Source organism: Lethenteron reissneri, chromosome 19 (assembly GCF_015708825.2).
Source record: "Lethenteron reissneri isolate LAM-NWPU_2019-01 chromosome 19, ASM1570882v1, whole genome shotgun sequence".
In the NCBI taxonomy this organism is placed as follows: domain Eukaryota; kingdom Metazoa; phylum Chordata; class Hyperoartia; order Petromyzontiformes; family Petromyzontidae; genus Lethenteron; species Lethenteron reissneri.
This window is the reverse complement of record NC_083797.1, coordinates 13,715,261-13,734,898: the sequence shown is the minus strand read 5'-3', so window position 1 is coordinate 13,734,898 and position 19,638 is coordinate 13,715,261. Positions and strand designations below refer to the sequence as shown.

The window sequence follows — 19,638 nt, the reverse complement described above, 5'->3', positions numbered from 1 at the left end:
ACTTACGAAAATCGACACAAAATCGCAATTTGCCATCCTTCTTTTTAACCAACACAACAGGCGCGCCCCATGGGCTGTTAGACGGAGATATTATGTCCGCGTTCAACATGTCATCCACTGCACCTCGAACATGCTCTCGCTCAGCCGGACTCATCCGACGGGAGTTTAAGCGAATAGGGGCAGCGTCCCCTGTGTCGATATGATGATAAAGCAGCGAGGTGCGTCCCAAGTCCAAATCATCGGAGCTAAACACATCCGAATAACTCGATAATAATTTATGAATCGCACAACGTTGTTCGCCGGAAAGGGCTGAATTCTCCCCACACAATTCAGCAATCCAACGATCATCCACCGCTCCATCGTGTGAAACACCCCCAACCAGCCCCCCGCTGGACAGATCACTGTGAGCCGTAAACGCCGTAGTGGCATGTGCCACAACGGTACCAGCCGGAACACACACGCTTTCGGTACTCGCGTTAAGCACCTGCAAAAACGGCCGCTGATCTGGCCGGACAATAGTTTGCGCCCCCACCAGCGCCGATCCACCCGTAATAGCGGCGGACGGCGACAGCAAAACCCCAAAAGCTCCCTGCCGACCAGGCACCGGCTTCCGATATCATAAGGGAATGAGCATCTGTGAGCCAGGTGGAATATCAACAGAAACTTCCGATAACGCCTGCACCTGGGCGACAGGAGCAGGTCGCCCCCAGGCGGACGGTAAAAATGCCATTTTACGGCCCCCCGGCAATTCAATGCAGTTTTCATTGATTCGAATTAGAATGGGCATTTTAGCGAGAAAATCAGTACCCAACAGGCAAGGAACCGCAAGGGACCTCGAAATTAACACAATTCCCGAGGCCGACACACCCCCGATAGATATGTTAGCGTCCACCTGCCCCACGATGCCCATGCTACCCCCGTTCGCAGCGACGCAAGAAGCGTAAGCTGGACTCACGGCCCCTGGTGGGATGTTCAAAAGGTGGAATATCACGTCCGAAATGATGGTCGCGGACGCACCGGAATCCACCAAAATACGTACGTCCACTCCTTGGATCGACCCGGGTACAGTGGACGAACCGGTAGCGGCCGCGACAACCCGCCGAGCCAACTTGCGCCACTGCGTTATCGAGCGACAAGGCGCAGATAATGGCCTCCCGTATTTAACAACATCCGCCTCGCACGACAACGGCGATGAGTGAGATGTCAAGCCTTACCGGGTGTCTGGTGCGCACCGACTTGCCTGTGCTGTAGAATCTTTCTTGGGAGCGTCCGCTGTCGAGGCCTCCTGCTGGGGCGGACCCGGAACGCGGGCCCAGCAGTCCCTGGCATAATGGCCCCGACGGCCGCAGCGGAAGCACACGATGTCGCTGCGGCGCGCAGCGGGCACCCCGTCCCGACGCGGCCGTATCGGCGGCGCAGCCCGCGGCCCCGGCCCACCCCGGGCCGGCCACGGAGCGGAGGCGGCTGACAGCTCCTGCTGGCTGCTCCCATCCGGCACGTACACGGCCTTTTTAGGGTCCCACCCTAAGGCACCCCCCTCGACGACAGGACCACCTGTCCACGCCGTAACTTGTTTCCAGCGGCGGAGGTTAAACTGGGCGTCCAGACACTTCGCCGCAGCCCGGGACGTGAGTTTTTCATGACCGCACACCGGCATAGGAATGCCGAGATCCCGGGACAACTCCAACATCTTCCCCAGGATGAGAGGTTCCAGCAGGTCAGGCTCCGTCTCCGGGTAAGCGGCCATAGCTAGCTCCAACACCGCGCCCCTATACGCAACCGGTGACTCCTCGGGTGCGCGTTGTCGTTGCACAAACCGGCAATGGGCATCATCCGGCGGCTCGTACGCGTCCGCCATTTCGTCGAACACCCCTCGCAGAGTCTTCTTCTTTGCGGCTTTTATAGAGCGAAAAAAACGAACGGACTCATCATCGAGAAGGGTCGGAAGAACCTCCAGTGCCTCGGCGTCCGTCCACCTCGCTGAGCGTACTGCTGCCAGAAATCTACAGGCGAACGCACTCCAATCGCCCCCGATGGAGAATTCCTTGACAGTTGTTAAGTGACGACTGCGACTCCTTGGCTTGCTCCCTCCGGCCGCTGGCTCCTCCGGTGGCAAATTTAACATGGCGTCGCAACGCGGTGTCGACAAGATGGCGGCTGGCAATCGTGGAGGTCCCAAAATGGCGGCTTCCCGCTTTTCGTCGTGCGCGACGCCCAAGATGGCGTCGTCGTGCCGCGTGGCCGATGGCGGCGACATCGAAGACAACCCGGACTCCTGCGGACCACCAACATCTCCATCCGACGCCGCCCTCGGCGTGACAAGCTCACACAACTGAGTAATGACATTCTTGAGAGTTACAAGTTGCTCCGCCATCTGGCTCCATCTTGAATCCGCGTCCTTTGGAGCAGACGGGTCCGCTGACACGACGACATCTTGGACCCCCGGACCCGCACGCATCCCAGCACGGATCTCTTCTTCTGCCAGAGTCAGGCCGACTTCAGGAGGAAGATCTTCGTCGTCGGAAGATGAAGCCGATGCCGGAGACGGAATATTCTTTTTTCTGAGTTGTTTCGCCATGCCGTTTCACTTCTGACTCCAGTGTAATAAAAGACTCGGACGCTTCTCTCTGACTCCGTGTCCTTTATTTGGGTTCTTCGTAATTACCCTCACGGCACTCTCTTAGAGATACTCTGCTTGCAGCCCCCGGCTGCTATCACTATTGTAGCCTCCTTCCTCTCCTTGCAGAGGGGGGTTAACGGCCCCAGTACCCAGCCTCAGCCGGGTGGGTAATTTAGGCGAGGCCGGAGGCTCTGCACGGTACTAGGCCTCGACACCTCACCACACTATAGGCCGTACATATTACTGCACAGCGGCCAAGGAGATCGTGGCTGGCGGGGGGGGGGGGTAGCAGCCCATCTGTGTATATATGTAAGGTTATTAAGAAATATATTTTTCATCCAGGCAACGCCGGGTACTTCTGCTAGTTCTCTACAAATTTGCAGTTTATTGTTGTTTAGTTGGATAAAAGTGCATCGGCCGGGAATCGACCCCGGGCCTCCCGCGTGGCAGGCGAGAATTCTACCACTGAACCACCGATGCCTCGTGCGTTTCGTGTGATTTTACATGAGATGCATGAATATTGATCTTCTTTCAGTAGCGTGGAGGTGAGACTTTTCTGTGTTTCTTCGGCTCCTGACTTTCCCATTTGCATGAATATCCGAAGATGAAGATGGACTAAATTGATTATATGCAAGTTATTGGGATGTTGTTAAAATATTTCATCACCTGTTATAAAGATTTGGTAGAACCGCTTTCCGCAAGAGAAATCCTTCGTCACTACTCGTTTCCAATACTAGTTATTGCATTTCGTTGTCAAAATAACTGCGACCTGATTTCTGCAGCTGAATGTGACCTCACAGTGTCTGTTTCTGAAAATATAAAAGGGAATGAATTTTATGCGATTAATATTCTTCATTGACATGTAAAGTTATTTTCTTGAAACCACTCCACGTGCATTTTAATCGGTTATAATGTTGCTTATCTGGATAAAAGTGCATTGGCCAGGAATCGATCTCAGGTCTCCCACGTGGCAGTCCAGAATTCTACCACTGAATCACCTATACCACATTCCACTCGAATTATTTTTTACGTGAGATGCATGAATACTCTTCTTATTTCATTCCTCCAAAATTGAGTTTTATCTGTGTATATAGAATCTGACTTTTTAATTTTTTCATCACGATCTGCAGATGATGGTGGATTCTTTTTTATATTCGCTACAAATTTGCAGTTTATTGTTGTTTAGTTGGATAAAAGTGCATCGGCCGGGAATCGAACCCGGGCCTCCCGCGTGGCAGGCGAGAATTCTACCACTGAACCACCGATGCCTCGTGTGCCTAGTGTGATTTTACGTGAGATGCATGAATACTGATCTTCTTTCAGTTGCGTGTGAGTGAGACTTTTCTGTGTTTCTTATGCTCCTGACTTTCCCATTTTTCATGAATATCCGAAAATGAAGATGGACTAAATTGATTATATGCAAGTTATTGGGATGTTGTTAAAATATTTCTTCACCTGTTATAAAGATTTGGTAGAACCGCTTTCCGCAAGAGAAATCCTTCGTCAATACTCGTTTCCAATACTAGTTATTGAACTTCGTTGTTAAAATAACTGCGACCTGATTTCCGCAGCTGAAAGTGACCTCACCGTGTTTGTTTCTGCAAGTATACAAGAGAATGAATTTGAAGGGATTAATTTTCTTCATTGACATGGATAGTCATTTTCCTGAAACCACTCCACGTGCATTTTAATCTGTTATAATGTTGCTTATCTGGATAAAAGTGCATTGGCCAGGAATCGATTTCAGGTCTCCCACGTGGCAGTCCAGAATTCTACCACTGAATCACCTATACCACATTCCACTCGAATTATTTTTTTACGTGAGATGCATGAATACTCTTCTTATTTCATTCCACCAAAATTGCGTTTTCTCTGTGTATATAGAATCTGACTTTTTACTTTTTTCATCACGATCTGCAGATGATGGTGGGTTCTTTTTTAAATCCTTTATATTAAGTTCGCTTGCTTGCTTGCGTACTTGCTTGCTTACGACCGTGCAAATCTTTCGGTCGTTTTTTAACCCACTTCCCGTGATACAATCGAGCTGACATTTTCCACACAGACTCGTTGTGCCAGACAATTAATGTTCGTGAAAAAAAATTCCCAAAATTTTACACTTTTTAGGCAAAAAAAAAATATTTTACATATATTCAAAAGAACTCATTCTTGGCTTTGGCTGAACGTCACAGTATAAGAGCCCAGAGCGTAACCCCTCCACAGGCCGTGGCGGAGTAGCGCAGTTGGTAGCGCCCTCGCTTCCCATGCCAAAGGTCGCGGGATCGATCCCCATGTCCTCCACAGGCGAATTTATTTTAAAATCCTTTATATTAAGTTCGCTGCCACGCATATAAAGGATTTATAGTGAAAAACTTTGTTTTTACGGGTTATACTTATTATATTCTCTACAAATTTGCAGTTTATTGTTGTTTAGTTGGATAAAAGTTGCATCGGCCGGGAATCGAACCCGTGCCTCCCGCGTGGCAGGCAAGAATTCTACCACTGAACCACCGATGCCTCGTGTGCCTGGTGTGATTTTACGTGAGATGCATGAATACTGAACTTCTTTCAGTCGCGCGTGAGACTTTTCTGTGTTTCTTAGGCTCCTGACTTTCCCATTTTTCATGAATATCCGAAGATGAAGATGGACTAAATTGATTATATGCAAGTTATTGGGATGATGTCAAATATTTATTCACCTGTTATAAAGATTTGGTATAACCGCTTTCCGCAAGAGAAATCCTTCGTCACTACTCGTTTCCAATACTAGTTTTTGCATTTCGTTGTCAAAATTACTGCGACCTGATTTCCGCAGCTGAAAGTGACCTCACCCTGTTTTTTTCTGCAAGTATACAAGGGAATGCATTTGATGCGATTAATATTCTTCATTGACATGGAAAGTCATTTTCTTGAAACCACTCCACGTGCATTTTAATCGGTTATGATGTTGCTTATCTGGATATAAGTGCTTTGGCCAGGAATCGATCCCAGGTCTTCCACGTGGCAGTCCAGAATTCTTCCACTGAATCACCTATACCACATTTCACTCGAATTTTTTTACGTGAGATGCATGATGCATGAATACTCTTCTTTTTTCCATCGTCCAAAATTGCGTTTTCTCTGTGTATATGGAATCTGACTTTTGACTTTTTTCATCACGATCTGCAGATGATGGTGGGTTCTTTTTTATATTCGCTACAAATTTGCAGTTTATTGTTGTTTAGTTTGATAAAAGTGCATCGGCCGGGAATCGAACCCGGGCCTCCCGTGTGGCAGGCGAGAATTATACCACTGAACCACCGATGCCTCGTGTGCCCGGTGTGATTTTACGTGAGATGCATGAATACTGAACTTCTTTCAGTCGCGTGTGAGACTTTTCTGTGTTTCTTAGGCTCCTGACTTTCCCATTTTTCTTGAATATCCGAAGATGAAGATGGACTAAATTGATGATATGCAAGTTATTGGGATGTTGTTAAAATATTTATTCACCTGTTATAAAGATTTGGTATAACCGCTTTCCGCAAGAAAAATTATTCGTCACTACTCGTTTCCAATACTCGTTATTGCATTTCGTTGTCAAAATTACTGCGACCTGATTTCCGCAGCTGAAAGTGACCTCACCGTGTTTTTTTCTGCAAGTATACAAGGGAATGCATTTGATGCGATTAATATTCTTCATTGACATGGAAAGTCATTTTCTTGAAACCACTCCACGTGCATTTTAATCGGTTATGATGTTGCTTATCTGGATATAAGTGCTTTGGCCAGGAATCGATCCCAGGTCTTCCACGTGGCAGTCCAGAATTCTTCCACTGAATCACCTATTCCACATTTCACTCGAATTTTTTTACGTGAGATGCATGATGCATGAATACTCTTCTTTTTTCCATCGTCCAAAATTGCGTTTTCTCTGTGTATATGGAATCTGACTTTTGACTTCTTTCAGTAGCGTGTGAGACTTTTCTGTGTTTATTAGGCTCCTGACTTTCCCATTTTTCTTGAATATCCGAAAGAAGTTCAGTATTCATGCATCTCACGTAAAATCACACAGGCACACGAGGCATCGGTGGTTCAGTGGTAGAATTCTCGCCTGCCACGCGGGAGGCCCGGGTTCGATTCCCGGCCGATGCACTTTTATCCAACTAAACAACAATAAACTGCAAATTTGTAGCGAATATAAAAAAGAACCCACCATCATCTGCAGATCGTGATGAAAAAATTAAAAAGTCAGATTCTATATATACAGAGAACACGCAATTTTGGAGGAATGAAAAAAGAAGAGTATTAATGCATCATGCATCTCACGTAAAAAAAATTCGAGTGGAATGTGGTATAGGTGATTCAGTGGTAGAATTCTGGACTGCCACGTGGGAGACCTGAGATCGATTCTTGGCCAATGCACTTTTATCCAGATAAGCAACATTATAACCGATTAAAATGCACGTGGAGTGGTTTCAGGAAAATGACTTTACATGTCAATGAAGAAGGTTAATCGCTTCAAATTCATTCCCTTGTATACTTGCAGAAACAAACACGGTGAGGTCACTTTCAGCTGCGGAAATCAGGTCGCAGTTATTTTGACAACAAAATACAATAACTAGTATTGGAAACGAGTAGTGACGAAGGATTTATCTTGCGGAAAGCGGTTCTACCAAATCTTTATAACAGGTGAAGAAATATTTTAACAACATCCCAATAACTTGCATATCATCAATTTAGTCCATCTTCGGATATTCATGAAAAATGGGAAAGTCAGGAGCCTAAGAAACACAGAAAAGTATCACGCGCGACTGAAAGAAGTTCAGTATTCATGCATCTCACGTAAAATCACACCTGGCATACGAGGCATCGGTGGTTCAGTGGTAGAATTCTCGCCTGCCACGCGGGAGGCCCGGGTTCGATTCCCGGCCGATTCACTTTTATCCAACTAAACAACAATAAACTGCAAATTTGTAGCGAATATAAAAAAGAACCCACCATCATCTGCAGATCGTGATGGAAAAATTAAAAAGTCAGATTCTATATACACAGAGAACACGCAATTTTGGACGATGGAAAAAAGAAGAGTATTCATGCATCATGCATCTCACGTAAAAAATTCGAGTGGAATGTGGTATAGGTGATTCAGAGGAAGAATTCTGGACTGCCACGTGGAAGACCTGGGATCGATTCCTGGCCAAAGCACTTATATCCAGATAAGCAACATCATCTATATATATAAAATCGTGCATGTCTGTCTGTGTGTGTGTGTGTGGACTTTGGCCCATACGCACTTTCATTGGACGGCGGTTGCCCCTGGCAACGGCTAGCCACGCCTTCGCCGCTTTCATTGGACCTGGCAACGGCTAGCCACGCCTTCGCCAAGGGCTGCAGTTTCATTGGACGGCGGTTGCCCCTGCCAACGGCTAGCCACGCCTTCGCCACTTTCATAAGCTCCGTATTTAATTAAATAATAGCCATTACACAGTATTGTTGGAGCGCTAGGGGGGGGGGGAAGGAACGCCACCCGTACCCTGCCTTTTCCAAGCCGACAATTTTAGGCGAGGCCGCAGGCTTTGCACGCTACTAGGCCTCGACACCCACCACGCCACTCTGAGGTAAATTCATCAAAGTTTTTCCTACTCTTCACTACACCCCCACCACAATGTGTGCTATTAATATTACTTTTAAACCCAACGCGCCAACAATCGATTACTTTAATGTTCACTGTACAAATACTCATTAAGCTGGGTGAGCGTACTGCCAGTCTATCATGTACACTGTAGCCTGCTTATTAAGCTCGGTGAGCGTACTGCCACTCTATCATGTACACTCTAGCCTGCTTATGAAGCTGAGTGCGTGTACTGGCAGTCTATAATGTGGACTCTTGCCTGGTTATTATAATCGATTCTTTATATGTTCTTTGTACAAACAGTCATTAAGCTGCTTGAGCGACCCCAGTTCGATTCCAACTCACGCCCACCACCGCTGACGATTATTTGAAACGGACCTGGCCCTCCCCTAGGTCCACTCAGCCTCAAAAGCGTAACTGCTGTCGTGTGTGAACATCGTCACTGGGGAGACAAAGGCGGCGGGGCATCGTGGATCAAAGTCCCGGGCGAAGCCGGGTCATGTGTATGTGTGTTTGTGTTTATGTGTATGTCTGTGTGTCTCTATGTATGTGTGTATGTATGTGTATGTATGTGTTTGTGTGTATGTGTGTGTGTATGTATGTGGGTTTTTTTTTACGTCTTTATGTGTATGTCTGCGTGTCTCTATGTATGTGTGTATGTACGTGTGTGCATGTGTTTGTGTGTATGTATGTGTGTGTCTATGTATGTGTGTGTATGTGTTTCTGTGTATGTATGTGTGTGTATGTATGTGTGTTACGTGTCTGTCTGTGTGTCTGCATGTATGTGTGTGTGTATTGTGTATGTGTTTGTGTGCATGTATGTGTGTGTTTGTGTGTATGTGTATGTCTGTGTGTTTGTATGTGTGTGTATGTGTGTGTATGTGTTTGTGTGTATGTGTGTGTATTATGTGTGTGTATGTGTTTGTATGTGTTTGTGTGTTTACGCTCGCATTACACAAATGTGTTGCTGGTCTAAGGCGTTCCTCGCACAGCATTGCCGCTTTATTATTTCAGTCGTTTACTGCCTTACGCACCCTGAAAGTCGTGTGTCTGCAGCAAGCGCGTGTATGTGTACCTATGGACGCGCGCGCGTGTGTTGTGTAGGGGGAACGGTAGTGTAGTGCTTAGCGTGCTGTCTGTGTGTCTGTGTGTGTGTGTGTCTGTCTGTGTCTGTCTGTGTGTGTCTGCGTGTGTCTGTGTGTGTGTCTGTGTGTGTGCGTGTGTGGTGTGTGGGGAGCGGTAGTGGAGTGCTTAGCGTGCTGTCTGTGTGTCTGTGTGTGTGTGTGTCTGTCTGTGTCTGTCTGTGTGTGTCTGCGTGTGTCTGTGTGTGTGTCTGTGCGTGTGTGGTGTGTGAGGAGCGGTGGGTGTAGTGCTTAACGCTACGCTGCGCTACCAACCCGGCGAACCGAGTTCGATTCCCGCTCACGGCCACCACCGGTGACGATTATTTGAACCTCCCCTAGGTCGACTCAGCCTCAAACGAGTAACTGGTGTGGCGTATTAACATCGGCACTTGGGAGACAAAGGCGGCCGGGCGTGGTGGATCCAAGTCCCGGGCGAAGCCGGGTAGTACAGCTAGTAACCGATAAAAATGCACGTGGAGTGGTTTCAAGAAAATAACTTTCCATGTCAATGAAGAATATTAATCGCATCAAATGCATTCCCTTGTATACTTGCAGAAAAAAACACGGTGAGGTCACTTTCCGCTGCGGAAATCAGGTCGCAGTAATTGTGACAACGAAATGCAAAAACTAGTATTGGAAACGAGTAGTGAAGAAGGATTTCTCTTGCGGAAAGCGGTTATACCAAATCTTTATAACAGGTGAAGAAATATTTTGACATCATCCCAATAACTTGCATATAATCAATTTAGTCCATCTTCATCTTCGGATATTCATGAAAAATGGGGAAGTCAGGAGCATAAGTAACACAGAAAGTCTCACTTACACGCGACTGAAAGAAGTTCAGTATTCATGGATCTCACGTAAAATCACACCAGGCACACGAGGCATCGGTGGTTCAGTGGTAGAATTCTCGCCTGCCACGCTGGAGGCCCGGGTCCGATTCCCGGCCGATGCACTTTTATCCAACTAAACTACAATAAACTGCAAATTTGTAGCGAATATAAAAAGAACCCACCATCATCTGCAGATCGTGATGAAAAAAATAAAAAGTCAGATTCTATATACACAGAGAACACGCAATTTTGGAGGAATGAAAAAAGAAGAGTATTAATGCATCTCACGTAAAAAAATTCGAGTGAAATGTGGTACAGGTGATTCAGTGGAAGAATTCTGGACTGCCACGTGGAAGACCTGGGATCGATTCCTGGCCAAAGCACTTATATCCAGATAAGCAACATCATAACCGATTAAAATGCACGTGGAGTGGTTTCAAGAAAATGACTTTCCATGTCAATGAAGAATATTAATCGCATCAAATGCATTCAAAATATTTCTTCACCTGTTATAAAGATTTGGTATAACCGCTTTCCGCAAGAGAAATCCTTCGTCACTACTCGTTTCCAATACTAGTTTTTCCATTTCGTTGTCACAATTACTGCGACCTGATTTCCGCAGCGGAAAGTGACCTCACCGTGTTTTTTTCTGCAAGTATACAAGGGAATGCATTTGATGCGATTAATATTCTTCATTGACATGGAAAGTTATTTTCTTGAAACCACTCCACGTGCATTTTTATCGGTTATGATGTTGCTTATCTGGATATTAGTGCTTTGTCCAGGAATCGATCCCAGGTCTTCCACGTGGCAGTCCAGAATTCTTCCACTGAATCACCTATACCACATTCCACTCGAATTTTTTTACGTGAGATGCATGATGCATGAATACTCTTCTTTTTTCCATCGTCCAAAATTGCGTTTTCTCTTTGTATATAGAATCTGACTTTTTAATTTTTTCATCACGATCTGCAGATGATGGTGGGTTCTTTTTTATATTCGCTACAAATTTGCAGTTTATTGTTGTTTAGTTGGATAAAAGTGCATCGGCCGGGAATTGAACCCGGGCCTCCCGCGTGGCAGGCGAGAATTCTACCACTGAACCACCGATGCCTCGTGTGCCTGGTGTGATTTTACGTGAGATGCATGAATACTGAACTTCTTTCAGTCGCGTGTGAGACTTTTCTGTGTTTCTTAGGCTCCTGACTTTCCCATTTTTCATGAATATCCGAAGATGAAGATGGACTAAATTGATTATATGCAAGTTATTGGGATGTTGTTAAAATATTTCTTCACCTGTTATAAAGATTTGGTATAACCGCTTTCCGCAAGAGAAATCCTTCGTCAATACTCGTTTCCAATACTACTTATTGCATTTCGTTGTCAAAATTACTGCGACCTGATTTCCGCAGCTGAAAGTGACCTCACTGTTTTTTTCTGCAAGTATACAAAGGAATGAATTTGAAGCGATTAATCTTCTTCATTGACATGTAAAGTCATTTTCCTGAAACCACTCCACGTGCATTTTAATCGGTTATAATGTTGCTTATCTGGATAAAGGTGCATTGGCCAGGAATCGATCTCAGGTCTCCCACGTGGCAGTCCGGAATTTTACCACTGAATCACCTATACCACATTCCACTCGAATTTTTTTTACGTGAGATGCATTAATACTTCGATTTAAAGCTTTCGTGACTGCAGGGATTCATCTTCTTGGTTCTTTCGGTAAAGTCACGTAGAAGGGAAGTAATAAAATAATAAAAATAAAACATAATAAAATAAAATAATTCTCACGACGTTTCGGCTACAACGCAAGCAGCCGTCTTCAGGTGAAGAATGCTTGGTAGTGTCTCATTCTTCACCTGAAGACGGCTGCTTGCGTTGTAGCCGAAACGTCGTGAGAATTATTTTATTTTATTATGTTTTATTTTTATTATTTTATTACTTCCCTTCTACGTGACTTTACCGAAAGAACCAAGAAGATGCATTAATACTCTTCTTTTTTCATTCCTCCAAAATTGCGTGTTCTCTGTGTATATAGAATCTGACTTTTTAATTTTTTCATCACGATCTGCAGATGATGGGTGGGTTCTTTTTTATATTCGCTACAAATTTGCAGTTTATTGTTGTTTAGTTGGATAAAAGTGCATCGGCCGGGAATCGAACCCGGGCCTCCCGCGTGGCAGGCGAGAATTCTACCACTGAACCACCGATGCCTCGTGTGCCTGGTGTGATTTTACGTGAGATGCATGAATACTGAACTTCTTTCAGTCGCGTGTGAGACTTTTCAGTGTTTATTAGGCTCCTGACTTTCCCATTTTTCTTGAATATCCGAAGATGGACTAATTTGATGATATGCAAGTTTTTGGGATGTTGTTAAAATATTTATTCACCTGTTATAAAGTTTTGGTAGAACCGCTTTCCGCAAGATAAATCCTTCGTCAATACTCGTTTCCAATACTACTTATTGCATTTCGTTGTCAAAATTACTGCGACCTGATTTCCGCAGCTGAAAGTGACCTCACTGTTTTTTTTCTGCAAGTATACAAAGGAATGAATTTGAAGCGATTAATCTTCTTCATTGACATGTAAAGTCATTTTCCTGAAACCACTCCACGTGCATTTTAATCGGTTATAATGTTGCTTATCTGGATAAAAGTGCATCTCAGGTCTCCCACGTGGAAGTCCAGAATTCTACCACTGAATCACCTATACCACATTCCACTCGAATTTTTTTTACGTGAGATGCATTAATACTCTTCTTTTTTCATTCCGCCAAAATTGCGTGTTCTCTGTGTATATAGAATCTGACTTTTTAATTTTTTCATCACGATCTGCAGATGATGGTGGGTTCTTTTTCATATTCGCTACAAATTTGCAGTTTATTGTTGTTTAGTTGGATAAAAGTGCATCGGCCGGGAATCGAACCCGGGCCTCCCGCGTGGCAGGCGAGAATTCTACCACTGAACCACCGATGCCTCGTGTGCCTGGTGTGATTTTACGTGAGATGCATGAATACTGAACTTCTTTCAGTCGCGTGTGAGACTTTTCTGTGTTTCTTAGGCTCCTGAATTTCCCATTTTTCATGAATATCCGAAGATGAAGATGGACTAAATTGATTATATGCAAGTTATTGGGATGATGTCAAAATATTTCTTCACCTGTTATAAAGATTTGGTATAACCGCTTTCCGCAAGAGAAATCCTTCGTCACTACTCGTTTCCAATACTAGTTTTTGCATTTCGTTGTCACAATTACTGCGACCTGATTTCTGCAGCGGAAAGTGACCTCACCGTCTTTTTTTCTGCAAGTATACAAGGGATTGCATTTGATGCGATTAATATTCTTCATTGACATGGAAAGTTATTTTCTTGAAACCACTCCACGTGCATTTTTATCGGTTATGATGTTGCTTATCTGGATATTAGTGCTTTGGCCAGGAATCGATCCCAGGTCTTCCACGTGGCAGTCCAGAATTCTTCCACTGAATCACCTATACCACATTCCACTCGAATTTTTTTACGTGAGATGCATGATGCATGAATACTCTTCTTTTTTCCATCGTCCAAAATTGCGTTTTCTGTTTGTATATATAATCTGACTTTTTAATTTTTTCATCACGATCTGCAGATGATGGTGGGTTCTTTTTTTATATTCGCTACAAATTTGCAGTTTATTGTTGTTTAGTTGGATAAAAGTGCATCGGCCGGGAATCGAACCTGGGCCTCCCGCATGGCAGGCGAGAATTCTACCACTGAACCACCGATGCCTCGTGTGCCCGGTGTGATTTTACGTGAGATGCATGAATACTGAAAATCTTTCAGTAGCGTGTGAGACTTTTCTGTGTTTCTTAGGCTCCTGACTTTCCCATTTTTCTTGAATATCCGAAGATGGACTAAATTGATGATATGCAAGTTATTGGGATGTTGTTAAAATATTTCTTCACCTGTTATAAAGATTTGGTATAACCGCTTTCCGCAAGAGAAATCCTTCGTCACTACTCGTTTCCAATACTAGTTATTGCATTTTGTTGTCAAAATAACTGCGACCTGATTTCCGCAGCTGAAAGTGACCTCACGGTGTTTGTTTCTGCAAGTATACAAGGGAATGAAGTTGAAGCGATTAATCTTCTTCATTGACATGTAAAGTCAATTTCCTGAAACCACTCCACGTGCATTTTAATCGGTTATAATGTTGCTTATCTGGATAAAAGTGCATTGGCCAGGAATCGATCTCAGGTCTCCCACGTGGAAGTCCAGAATTCTACCACTGAATCACCTATACCACATTCCACTCGAATTTTTTTTACGTGAGATGCATTAATACTCTTCTTTTTTCATTCCGCCAAAATTGCGTGTTCTCTGTGTATATAGAATCTGACTTTTTAATGTTTTCATCACGATCTGCAGATGATGGTGGGTTCTTTTTCATATTCGCTACAAATTTGCAGTTTATTGTTGTTTAGTTGGATAAAAGTGCATCGGCCGGGAATCGAACCCGGGCCTCCCGCGTGGCAGGCGAGAATTCTACCACTGAACCACCGATGCCTCGTGTGCCCGGTGTGATTTTACGTGAGATGCATGAATACTGAAAATCTTTCAGTAGCGTGTGAGACTTTTCTGTGTTTCTTAGGCTCCTGACTTTCCCATTTTTCTTGAATATCCGAAGATGGACTAAATTGATGATATGCAAGTTATTGGGATGTTGTTAAAATATTTCTTCACCTGTTATAAAGATTTGGTATAACCGCTTTCCGCAAGAGAAATCCTTCGTCACTACTCGTTTCCAATACTAGTTATTGCATTTTGTTGTCAAAATAACTGCGACCTGATTTCCGCAGCTGAAAGTGACCTCACGGTGTTTGTTTCTGCAAGTATACAAGGGAATGAAGTTGAAGCGATTAATCTTCTTCATTGACATGTAAAGTCATTTTCCTGAAACCACTCCACGTGCATTTTAATCGGTTATAATGTTGCTTATCTCGATAAAAGTGCATTGGCTAGGAATCGATCTCAGGTCTCCCACGTGGAAGTCCAGAATTCTACCACTGAATCACCTATACCACATTCCACTCGAATTTTTTTTACGTGAGATGCATTAATACTTCGATTTAAAGCTTTCGTGACTGCAGGGATTCATCTTCTTGGTTCTTTCGGTAAAGTCACGTAGAAGGGAAGTAATAAAATAATAAAAATAAAACATAATAAAATAAAATAATTCTCACGACGTTTCGGCTACAACGCAAGCAGCCGTCTTCAGGTGAAGAATGCTTGGTAGTGTCTCATTCTTCACCTCAAGACGGCTACTTGCGTTGTAGCCGAAACGTCGTGAGAATTATTTTATTTTATTATGTTTTATTTTTATTATTTTATTACTTCCCTTCTACGTGACTTTACCGAAAGAACCAAGAAGATGCATTAATACTCTTCTTTTTTCATTCCTCCAAAATTGCGTGTTCTCTGTGTATATAGAATCTGACTTTTTAATTTTTTCATCACGATATGCAGATGATGGTGGGTTCTTTTTTATATTCGCTACAAATTTGCAGTTTATTGTTGTTTAGTTGGATAAAAGTGCTTCGGCCGGGAATTGAACCCGGGCCTCCCGCGTGGCAGGCGAGAATTCTACCACTGAACCACCGATGCCTCGTGTGCCCGGTGTGATTTTACGTGAGATGCATGAATACTGAACTTCTTTCAGTCGCGTGTGAGACTTTTCTGTGTTTCTTAGGCTCCTGACTTTCCCATTTTTCATGAATATCCGAAGATGAAGATGGACTAAATTGATTATATGCAAGTTATTGGGATGATGTCAAAATATTTCTTCACCTGTTATAAAGATTTGGTATTACCGCTTTCCGCAAGAGAAATCCTTCGTCACTACTCGTTTCCAATACTAGTTTTTGCATTTCGTTGTCACAATTACTGCGACCTGATTTCCGCAGCGGAAAGTAACCTCACCGTGTTTTTTTTCTGCAAGTATACAAGGGAATGCATTTGATGCGATTAATATTCTTCATTGACATGGAAAGTTATTTTCTTGAAACCACTCCACGTGCATTTTTATCGGTTATGATGTTGCTTATCTGGATATAAGTGCTTTGGCCAGGAATCGATCCCAGGTCTTCCACGTGGCAGTCCAGAATTCTTCCTCTGAATCACCTATACCACATTCCACTCGAATTTTTTTACATGAGATGCATGATGCATGAATACTCTTCTTTTTTCCATCGTCCAAAATTGCGTTTTCTCTTTGTATATACAATATGACTTTTTAATTTTTCATCACGATCTGCAGATGATGGTGGGTTCTTTTTTATATTCGCTACAAATTTGCAGTTTATTGTTGTTTAGTTGGATAAAAGTGCATCGGCCGGGAATCGAACCCGGGCCTCCCGCGTGGCAGGCGAGAATTCTACCACTGAACCACCGATGCCTCGTGTGCCCGGTGTGATTTTACGTGAGATGCATTAATACTCTTCTTTTTTCATTCCTCCAAAATTGCGTGTTCTCTGTGTATATAGAATTTGACTTTTTAATTTTTTCATCACGATCTGCAGATGATGGTGGGTTCTTTTTTATATTCGCTACAAATTTGCAGTTTATTGTTGTTTAGTTGGATAAAAGTGCATCGGCCGGGAATCGAACCCGGGCCTCCCGCGTGGCAGGCGAGAATTCTACCACTGAACCACCGATGCCTCGTGTGCCCGGTGTGATTTTACGTGAGATGCATGAATACTGAACTTCTTTCAGTAGCGTGTGAGACTTTTCTGTGTTTCTTAGGCTCCTGACTTTCCCATTTTTCTTGAATATCCGAAGATGGACTAAATTGATGATATGCAAGTTATTGGGATGTTGTTAAATTATTTATTCACCTGTTATAAAGATTTGGTAGAACCGCTTTCCGCAAGATAAATCCTTCGTCACTACTCGTTTCCAATACTAGTTTTTGCATTTCGTTGTCACAATTACTGCGACCTGATTTCCGCAGCGGAAAGTAACCTCACCGTGTTTTTTTTCTGCAAGTATACAAGGGAATGCATTTGATGCGATTAATATTCTTCATTGACATGGAAAGTTATTTTCTTGAAACCACTCCACGTGCATTTTTATCGGTTATGATGTTGCTTATCTGGATATAAGTGCTTTGGCCAGGAATCGATCCCAGGTCTTCCACGTGGCAGTCCAGAATTCTTCCTCTGAATCACCTATACCACATTCCACTCGAATTTTTTTACATGAGATGCATGATGCATGAATACTCTTCTTTTTCCATCGTCCAAAATTGCGTTTTCTCTTTGTATATACAATATGACTTTTTAATTTTTCATCACGATCTGCAGATGATGGTGGGTTCTTTTTTATATTCGCTACTAATTTGCAGTTTATTGTTGTTTAGTTGGATAAAAGTGCATCGGCCGGGAATCGAACCCGGGCCTCCCGCGTGGCAGGCGAGAATTCTACCACTGAACCACCGATGCCTCGTGTGCCCGGTGTGATTTTACGTGAGATGCATTAATACTCTTCTTTTTTCATTCCTCCAAAATTGCGTGTTCTCTGTGTATATAGAATTTGACTTTTTAATTTTTTCATCACGATCTGCAGATGATGGTGGGTTCTTTTTTATATTCGCTACAAATTTGCAGTTTATTGTTGTTTAGTTGGATAAAAGTGCATCGGCCGGGAATCGAACCCGGGCCTCCCGCGTGGCAGGCGAGAATTCTACCACTGAACCACCGATGCCTCGTGTGCCCGGTGTGATTTTACGTGAGATGCATGAATACTGAACTTCTTTCAGTAGCGTGTGAGACTTTTCTGTGTTTCTTAGGCTCCTGACTTTCCCATTTTTCTTGAATATCCGAAGATGGACTAAATTGATGATATGCAAGTTATTGGGATGTTGTTAAATTATTTATTCACCTGTTATAAAGATTTGGTAGAACCGCTTTCCGCAAGATAAATCCTTCGTCACTACTCGTTTCCAATACTAGTTATTGCATTTTGTTGTCAAAATTACTGCGACCTGATTTCCGCAGCTGAAAGTGACCTCACCGTGTTTGTTTCTGCAAGTATACAAGGGAATGCATTTGATGCGATTAACCTTCTTCATTGACATGTAATGTCATTTTCCTGAAACCACTCCACGTGCATTTTAATCGGTTATAATGTTGCTTATCTGGATATTAGTGCTTTGTCCAGGAATCGATCCCAGGTCTTCCACGTGGCAGTCCAGAATTCTTCCACTGAATCACCTATACCACATTCCACTCGAATTTTTTTACGTGAGATGCATGATGCATGAATACTCTTCTTTTTTCCATCGTCCAAAATTGCGTTTTCTCTTTGTATATAGAATCTGACTTTTTAATTTTTTCATCACGATCTGCAGATGATGGTGGGTTCTTTTTTATATTCGCTACAAATTTGCAGTTTATTGTTGTTTAGTTGGATAAAAGTGCATCGGCCGGGAATCGAACCCGGGCCTCCCGCGTGGCAGGCGAGAATTCTACCACTGAACCACCGATGCCTCGTGTGCCCGGTGTGATTTTACGTGAGATGCATGAATACTGAACTTCTTTCAGTAGCGTGTGAGACTTTTCTGTGTTTCTTAGGCTCCTGACTTTCCCATTTTTCTTGAATATCCGAAGATGGACTAAATTGATGATATGCAAGTTATTGGGATGTTGTTAAATTATTTATTCACCTGTTATAAAGATTTGGTAGAACCGCTTTCCGCAAGATAAATCCTTCGTCACTACTCGTTTCCAATACTAGTTATTGCATTTTGTTGTCAAAATTACTGCGACCTGATTTCCGCAGCTGAAAGTGACCTCACCGTGTTTGTTTCTGCAAGTATACAAGGGAATGCATTTGATGCGATTAACCTTCTTCATTGACATGTAATGTCATTTTCCTGAAACCACTCCACGTGCATTTTAATCGGTTATAATGTTGCTTATCTGGATATTAGTGCTTTGTCCAGGAATCGATCCCAGGTCTTCCACGTGGCAGTCCAGAATTCTTCCACTGAATCACCTATACCACATTCCACTCGAATTTTTTTACGTGAGATGCATGATGCATGAATACTCTTCTTTTTTCCATCGTCCAAAATTGCGTTTTCTCTTTGTATATAGAATCTGACTTTTTAATTTTTTCATCACGATCTGCAGATGATGGTGGGTTCTTTTTTATATTCGCTACAAATTTGCAGTTTATTGTTGTTTAGTTGGATAAAAGTGCATCGGCCGGGAATTGAACCCGGGCCTCCCGCGTGGCAGGCGAGAATTCTACCACTGAACCACCGATGCCTCGTGTGCCTGGTGTGATTTTACGTGAGATGCATGAATACTGAACTTCTTTCAGTCGCGTGTGAGACTTTTCTGTGTTTCTTAGGCTCCTGACTTTCCCATTTTTCATGAATATCCGAAGATGAAGATGGACTAAATTGATT

At 43.4% G+C, this 19,638-nt stretch overlaps 10 non-coding genes across 10 annotated transcripts; 1 reads left to right on the top strand and 9 right to left on the bottom strand.

Moving 5' to 3' along the window:
- Positions 1–3,817: 3,817 nt before the first annotated feature.
- TRNAG-GCC (transfer RNA glycine (anticodon GCC)) lies at positions 3,818–3,888 on the bottom strand. The gene has a single exon. It is a non-coding gene; the product is annotated as a tRNA-Gly (tRNA).
- Positions 3,889–6,677: 2,789 nt separating this feature from the next.
- On the top strand, positions 6,678–6,748 carry TRNAG-GCC (transfer RNA glycine (anticodon GCC)). The gene has a single exon. It is a non-coding gene; the product is annotated as a tRNA-Gly (tRNA).
- Positions 6,749–12,330: 5,582 nt separating this feature from the next.
- On the bottom strand, positions 12,331–12,401 carry TRNAG-GCC (transfer RNA glycine (anticodon GCC)). The gene has a single exon. It is a non-coding gene; the product is annotated as a tRNA-Gly (tRNA).
- A 691-nt stretch (positions 12,402–13,092) lies between these two features.
- Positions 13,093–13,163, bottom strand: TRNAG-GCC (transfer RNA glycine (anticodon GCC)). Its single transcript has one exon. It is a non-coding gene; the product is annotated as a tRNA-Gly (tRNA).
- Positions 13,164–14,661: 1,498 nt separating this feature from the next.
- Positions 14,662–14,732, bottom strand: TRNAG-GCC (transfer RNA glycine (anticodon GCC)). The gene has a single exon. It is a non-coding gene; the product is annotated as a tRNA-Gly (tRNA).
- A 1,817-nt stretch (positions 14,733–16,549) lies between these two features.
- On the bottom strand, positions 16,550–16,620 carry TRNAG-GCC (transfer RNA glycine (anticodon GCC)). Its single transcript has one exon. It is a non-coding gene; the product is annotated as a tRNA-Gly (tRNA).
- A 191-nt stretch (positions 16,621–16,811) lies between these two features.
- On the bottom strand, positions 16,812–16,882 carry TRNAG-GCC (transfer RNA glycine (anticodon GCC)). Its single transcript has one exon. It is a non-coding gene; the product is annotated as a tRNA-Gly (tRNA).
- Positions 16,883–17,594: 712 nt separating this feature from the next.
- TRNAG-GCC (transfer RNA glycine (anticodon GCC)) lies at positions 17,595–17,665 on the bottom strand. The gene has a single exon. It is a non-coding gene; the product is annotated as a tRNA-Gly (tRNA).
- Positions 17,666–17,856: 191 nt separating this feature from the next.
- TRNAG-GCC (transfer RNA glycine (anticodon GCC)) lies at positions 17,857–17,927 on the bottom strand. Its single transcript has one exon. It is a non-coding gene; the product is annotated as a tRNA-Gly (tRNA).
- Positions 17,928–18,640: 713 nt separating this feature from the next.
- Positions 18,641–18,711, bottom strand: TRNAG-GCC (transfer RNA glycine (anticodon GCC)). The gene has a single exon. It is a non-coding gene; the product is annotated as a tRNA-Gly (tRNA).
- Between the last annotated feature and the right edge of the window lie 927 nt (positions 18,712–19,638).